The sequence below is a fragment of the Lontra canadensis genome, unplaced genomic scaffold (assembly GCF_010015895.1).
Source record: "Lontra canadensis isolate GAN:19392208 unplaced genomic scaffold, GSC_riverotter_1.0 scaffold40, whole genome shotgun sequence".
NCBI lineage: Eukaryota > Metazoa > Chordata > Mammalia > Carnivora > Mustelidae > Lontra > Lontra canadensis.
This window is the reverse complement of record NW_022631034.1, coordinates 8,491,314-8,498,775: the sequence shown is the minus strand read 5'-3', so window position 1 is coordinate 8,498,775 and position 7,462 is coordinate 8,491,314. Positions and strand designations below refer to the sequence as shown.

Sequence of the window (7,462 nt, the reverse complement as noted above, 5' to 3'; positions counted from 1 at the left end):
AGCCACACTTTTACTTCCAATTTTTCTGTGCCTCCATATTTTAGAGAGATCTTTTATAAACAGCATGTGCTTCTCTTGTTTCTTTTATTCTCTTTTCTTGCTGTATTTTGAATTAAATTTTTAAAAAATTCAGTTTGTATTTCCTTTGGCTAGCTTAGAAGCTATACACAGTGTGTCTAGTCTTTTAGTGGTTACCATGGAAGTTATTACATGAATCCTTATCAGTGTTTAAAGTTAGTACTTTTGTTATTCTCCTAGAGAGCTGAAGGACCTCAGGACACTTTAACTTCAGTATCTCAATCTCAACTTATTTATTGCTGTTGTAATTTATTAGTGTTATGAATTTTCAATTTTTAAAATGCCCACATGATATTATAATTATTGTTTTATGTAGCCAAAGTTACTTAATACTTACGACTTTATTTTTCATTCTTTCCTGTATATCTCATCTTTCATCTTTTTTTTTTTTTTCCTTTTTGAGTAGGCTCCATGCCCAGCATGAAGTTTGAACTAACAACACCCTATCAAGAGTCATGTGCTCTGCCGAGTGAGCCAGCCAGGTGTCCCACATCTTTTATCTTCTGCCTGAAAATTGTCTCAGAAAATTTGTCTTTTCTGTTTGCAAGCTTTAAAGAAATCACAAGTTTCATATGTGTGTGTATTTACTTATTTATTTTTACTTTGTACTGCATTAATTTTGGAGAGTGCATTTTTTTTAATGTTTACTTTTTCCTTCATTGGCAACTTTGGATTCATTTTTAGATTTTGGTTCCCAAAGGGCATTTTTCACAAATCTTGAAGTTGCATCTCTATCCAGCTTGCCAGTCTTTTTCTTGTCTATTATTTCCTTGACTTTGTTCATGTATATTCTGATTCTTTCCAATTCCTGCTGTACTGGTATTAACTCCCTGAGTTGCCAAATAAACCCAAAACATTGAACTTAATGTGTAAGCAGAAACTAAACCCACTTTTGCCTATTCAAGGAGATCCAACTTCTGCAACAACTCATTACTAGAAACAGACAATTGTCTTTAGCATTTCACCCACAGCACCAGTAGAATTCTCAAATGTTGATAAATACTCATGAATTTTTAAAATGATTTATTTATTTGAGAGTGAGAGAGCTTGAGCAGAAGGGGGGCAGTGGGAGAGAGAATCTTTGAGCAAACTCCCTGCTGAGTGTAGAGCCTGACACGGGGCTTGATTCCAGGACCCTGAGACAATGACCTGAGTTGAAACCAAGAGTCAGCCACTTAACCAACTGAGCCCCCTAGGCACCCCAATACTCATGAATGTCTACTGGATAGCCTTCATTAATTTCTTTACCTGCCATTATGACCAATTTACTGGTCTTCTACTCCTGTCTCTGGAGAGTACATTTTTTTTTTTAAGATTTTTATTTATTTATTTGTCAGAGACAGAGGGAGAGAGAGTGAGCAAGCACAGGCAGACAGAGAGGCAGGCAGAGGCAGAGGGAGAAGCAGGCTCCCCGCCGAGCAAGGAGCCCCATGTGGGACTCGATCCCAGGACGCTGGGATCATGACCTGAGCCGAAGGCAGCCGCTTAACCAACTGAGCCACCCAGGCGTCCCGAGTACATTTTTTTTAATCTTAGGATTTTATGTTATGGAAAATTCTCAGTTATTGCTTTTAAAAAATATTTTATGCTATCTAATATTTGTATTTTATTCATACTAAAATGCTAAAAATTAGGATCCATAAATACACTACCTTGCTTAAGAACTAGGTACATACTCATGGATTACACTTTGCTTTTCCCTTCTCTTGTACCTCTCTCACTCCCTGAGCTAACAGCATCCCAGACCATCTACTCGTGTTTTTTAAAAAATTGTTTTATTACATATTTTTTTGGTTTTATATAACTTTTCAACTTTGTAAGTAACATCATGCTAAGTCTTTTTGACTTGCTAGTCCTAAAATCCAAAATTTGATTTCTAAAATGAATTTATGTTGTTGAGGATATAGTTCATTTATTTTCACTGTTATATACTATTCCATTATAGGAATATGTATAATTCCATTCTGCTGAGGGATTATTCTGTGGGGTTTTTTTCTGTTGTGATCAATGCTGCTATGAATATTTTTATGCACATTTGCTAGTACACAGATGCAAGGAGTTCTGCAGAGAATTCAGTTAAAAGTGAAATTACTCATGTTGAACTTGAGAAAATTCCAAATTGTTTTCCAAAATGATTAAACCAATACACTCTAGCTAGTAATATGGAAAAGTTCCTGTGTTTCCTATCTTCATCTACATGATATTCTCAGACATTTTTGTTTGTTTGTTTTTTGCTTTTGTTTTGTTTTGCCAATCTAGTAGGTATAAAATGACATCTTATTGTTGTCTTAATTTAGTTTCCAAGATTACTAATGAGACTATGCTTTTTACCACATACTTATTTGCCAGTTATAGTTCCTCTGTAGGAGATGCATGTTTATGTATTCTGCCCACTTATCTATTAGGTTTTGTCTTTTTATTGTTGAAAGATTCTATTTTAAATATATTATAATTCTTAATCCTTTGTTGATCATAACTGTTAAAGATATCTTCTCCCTTGTATTGCTGCTGGTATTTTTTTTATTTTGGGGGGAAGGGGTGGAACTGGATAATTTATTTTCCTCACCAGTTATAGCATGAAGGAAACTTCCTAATATGTCTTATCATTAATTCTCAACTTTTCATTAGAGAAGGGCTGCTTTACCATTTCACCCACCATCATTTTGAAGGTCAGTTTTGTTTCCTTTCTTCTCCAAATGAAATTTTCTATAGAGCTCTTTTTTCTGATATCCCTTCCTCAAGTCTGTGAATAACATAAATTGGAGGCAGGGACCCGAAACAGTATAGGTGGAGCCACTACCCCTGAGCAGAACCAAAGGGTTGCCCACTGTTTTCAAGATTGCCCTGAACTTCTTTATCTTGGCTTTAACAACATTGGCTTTAATATCTGAAAGCAATATTTTACAACTTTTTGAGTTTTATGATCTGTTTCACTTCATCCATAGTTTTAGCTCATCATATGGATACTAAAGTATATACATTCTTTTGGTTTACAGGTGTTTCTCTTCTGCTGGATCAGGAATGTCTTGGCAGAGGGGCATCTCCTACCATACCACCAATGGCATTTTATCTTCGATCTTTAGCACTTCCTGATTTCAGTTATTCACTGAAGCCTCATCCCTGGGAGGGTCAAGTCAGACATATTCGGAGTTACCTATTGCATAGTGTGTGTTTGGCATGAGAAGGTTTACCTCTTGGGGGTATTATCTAGGAGAGCACTAATAAGACATCTGGCTTCACTCTTCTCCTTCAAGAACTGAGGCTCCATATCAATATATACCTTGTAGCAGGTGAACAATCAGGAGTAGCATGGGTCAGGGAGCAGGAAGGTCACATGTGGCTCTCCAGACAGCGGAAGAACTAGATCTCACTACTAAGGAACATGCAAGCAAAGAGAGACTCTGGCTTTCTTTGAAATTCAACTTTTTTTAAGCCTGGATAGATATATAATGACATGAAGAAAACAATCCATACGTAAAGTACCCAGTTTGATACATTTTGACTTGTGTATTCCTCTAAAACGTTACCACAACTGAGACAATTAATTATGCCAAAACATTACCACAACTGAGACAATTAATTACCCCCAAATGTTTCCTCCTGTAACTTTATAGTTCCCCTTCCTATCCCTTCACTCACCTACTTCCAGGCAATCACTTCTACCTATTTTCTGCCATTATAGATTAGTTTGTATTTTATAGAGTTTTATATAAATGAAATAAAAAGTACATACTCTGTTTTAGGGGGTAGAATTCTAGGTTTCTTTCACTCAACATAATTATTTTGAGATTAAACCATATTATATAGATTAATAATTTTTTTATTACTGAGTAGTATTCTATAGCAATATATCAATTTATTTGTATATTGATATATTTGTACTATTTCCATATTTTACACTTACAAATAAAGCTGCTATTAAAATTCATGTACAGGTCTTTGTGTGAACATATGCCTCGTTTTTCTTGGGCAGATACCTAATAATGGAATGACTGAATCACATGGTAGATGTTTAACTTCATAAGACCAACAAACTGCCAAAGTGATTCTACCATTTTACATTCCTACTGGTAGTGTATGAGAGTTCTAATTGTCCCATATTCTTGCCAACACTTAGTATGATCTGAGTTTCCATTCTATTTTATCTATTGTAACAATCTGTGATAGTATCTCAATTTGGTTTTAATTTGTAAGAACAAAGAATAACTGCTACTAATAATAATTAATGCTGAGCACTTTTTCATACCTTTTTTGCAATCCATATATCTTCTTTGGTGAAGTGTCTATCCAATTCTTTGCCCACTGAGGAGTGCCTGGGTCGCTCACTCGCTTAAGTGTCTGCCTTCAGCTCAGTTCATGATCTCAGGGCCCTGGAATTGAGCCCCACATCAGGCTCCCTGCTCAGCTGGGAGTCTGCTTCTCCTTTTTCTCCTCTCCCCACCCCCCACTTATGCTCTCTCTTTTGCTCAATCTCTTTCAAATAATTAAATAAAATCTTTAAAAAAATCTTTGCCGATTTAAAAAATTGAGGTGTTGTTTCCTTATTTTATTGTATTTATTTATTGATTGATTGATATATGGTTGACACACAACGTTACATTCATTTCAGGTGTACAATACAGTGATTCAACAACTCTATACATGATGCTCACCACAATTGTAGCTACCCTCTGTCACCATATAATTCTGTTACAATACCATTGATTATATTCCCTATGCTATACCTTTCATCCCTGTGACTTATTCATTCACTCCATAACTGGAAGCCTGTACCTCCCATTCCCCTTCACCCATTTTTCCTGTCCCTTACCCCCTTCCACTCTGGAAACCACCAGTGTGTTTTCTGAATTTATGAGACTGCTTCTGCTTTTTTTTTGTCCTTTTTTTTTTTTTTTTAGATTCCACATATAAGTGAAATCATATAGAATTTGGCTTTCTCTGTTTAACTTACTTAATTTAATGTAATACACTCTTGGTCCATTCAGGATGTCACAAATGGCAAGATCTCATTCTTTCTCACAACTGATAATGTTCCATTATACACACACACACACACTATCCATTCATCTATTGGTGAACACTTAGGTTGCTTCCATATCTCGGCTATTGTAAATATGCACAACACTATATGCTTTTTTTTATATTGAATTTTGAGAGTTATTTGTATGTTGTGGATACAAGTCTTTTATCGGATGGGTGATTTGAAAATATTTTCTCCCAGTCTATGGCTTGTCTTTATTCTCTTTCATAAAGTAGAAGTTTTTAACTTCAATGAAGTCCAATTTATTATTTCTTCTTTTGTGCCTCAGGATTTTGGTGTTATATCTTTACCATGAATTTTAATGTCAAATTTACCAATATTTCTTTTATGGCTAAGACTTTTTGTGTTTGGTTTAAGATAATATTCCAAGTCTGATGTCATAAATATGTCATCCTATGTTTTTGTTGTAAGTTTTAAAGCTTTTAACTTAATTTTTTTTTATTTGTATGGAATTGATTTTTGTGTATGCTATGGGGTAAGGAAACCACTTCAATTTTTCCTGTATGAATACTCACTTGACCAAGAATAATTTATTAAACAACTCATCCTGTCCCCCCTTTATCAGTCAGATAAACTCAGTTATGCTATTATAACAAATCAAAAATTCCTGTGACATAATGTAGTTGTAGTCTATTTCTCAGTTTATGGTATATGTGTGAGATAAATCAACATGGACTCTGCTCTTCATAGCCACTCAGGTGCCCATGCTCATGGAGGCTCCATTCTGACATAAGTGCTAGAATTAATTTGAAAGTGGAAGAGATAGACAAATTAGTGACTGGTTTTTGAAGAATTTTCAAGGAAATGACATACCTATACTCACATTTTTTTGGACATTGTAAGTCACAAGTTCACACCTGCCATCAAAGGGAGGAAACTGCAGTTCTTTCATGTACCTAGAAGGAAAATAAAGGGACGTATTTAGTGAATGATATTAATAATTACATTAATGATGTATTTACAAGAAGACCTATGTAATATATCTATTTTCTTGTATGTGTGGATTTGCTTCTGTGCTTCTTATTGATCAATTTTTCTAATGTTTTTCCAACTTGAATTATACTACAATTCTTTTTTTTTAAATACTGCAATTCTTAATTACTGTCACATTGCATATGTTTTGACATCTAATAAGACAAATCTCTCCAGAGCTGGGTAAAAGTATGAAATAGAGACAGATATAAAAATTAACAGTCAAGAGGGTTGAAAATCTGTGGGATACAGGATGAATTAGGAGTCTTGAGTTTCTTGTAGTGACATAGCTAAACAGGGATAAAGGGCATGAGACATAATTTGATGGCCTCAAGGCACATAGAGTGGGAGATGCTCTTAAGTGATTTTTATTCATGAGTTTAATTTCCTTAAGAATAGAATCTGTGCCTGATTTAGCATTTTGCCACTGATTGCTTACCCTCTCCCAGTCAACAAAGGACATGGCACTTTGTAGATGCTCAATAAATAAGTATTTATTGAGTAAATATTTGAATGAATATCTCATGTTATATGAACCCATAGTAACAAATAGCACCTTGTTTATGGCTGCTATCTCAGAGAAAATGGGAATGTAAATTGGTGCAACCATTATGAAAAACAGTATAGAGTTTCCTCAAAAAATTAAAAATAGAACTACCATATGACCTAATAATTCCACTACTGGGTATTTACCCAAGGAAAATGAAAATATTAATTTGAAAAGATATGTTTAGTACAGCACTATTTACAAAAGCGAAGATACGAAAGCAAATTAAGTATCCATTACTAGATACATGGGTGAGGAAGATGTGGGGCCCAGGGTTTGTGTGTGTATAATGGAATATTACTCAGCTATAAAAAAGAATGAAATCTTGTCATTTATGACAACATGGTTGAACCTAGAGGGTATTACACTAAGTGAAATAAGTCAGACAGAGAAAGACAAATACCATAATATTTCACTTATATGTGGAATATAAAAAACAAAACAAAACAAATGAACAGAAACAGAATCATAAATACAAAGAATAAACTGGTAGTTGCCAGAGGGGAGGGGGTTGGGGAGATGAGTGAAGTGGGTGATAGAGATTAAGAGGTACAAACTTCCAGTTATAGAATGGGAAAAAAAATATGCAAAGTAACATGAAACTTAGCATTTGTCCTTTGACCCACAGTCAAACGATGCTGCACCATTTAGATAGCCAAATAATCATTGGGAGACCTGCTAGACAATGCTGCAACATGATGTTGGAAGAATATGTGGTCTCCTTTCTCTTTATTTTAAGCTATGGAAAAATTCCTTAATAATAAATAAATACAATGGTATATAATGGAAAACATGTTAGAAGATGTAATAAGTAAAGAATATTT

General features: G+C 34.5%; 1 pseudogene; it reads right to left on the bottom strand.

The window, feature by feature from the left end:
- Positions 1-715: 715 nt before the first annotated feature.
- Positions 716-1,333, bottom strand: LOC116875101 (annotated as a pseudogene).
- Between the last annotated feature and the right edge of the window lie 6,129 nt (positions 1,334-7,462).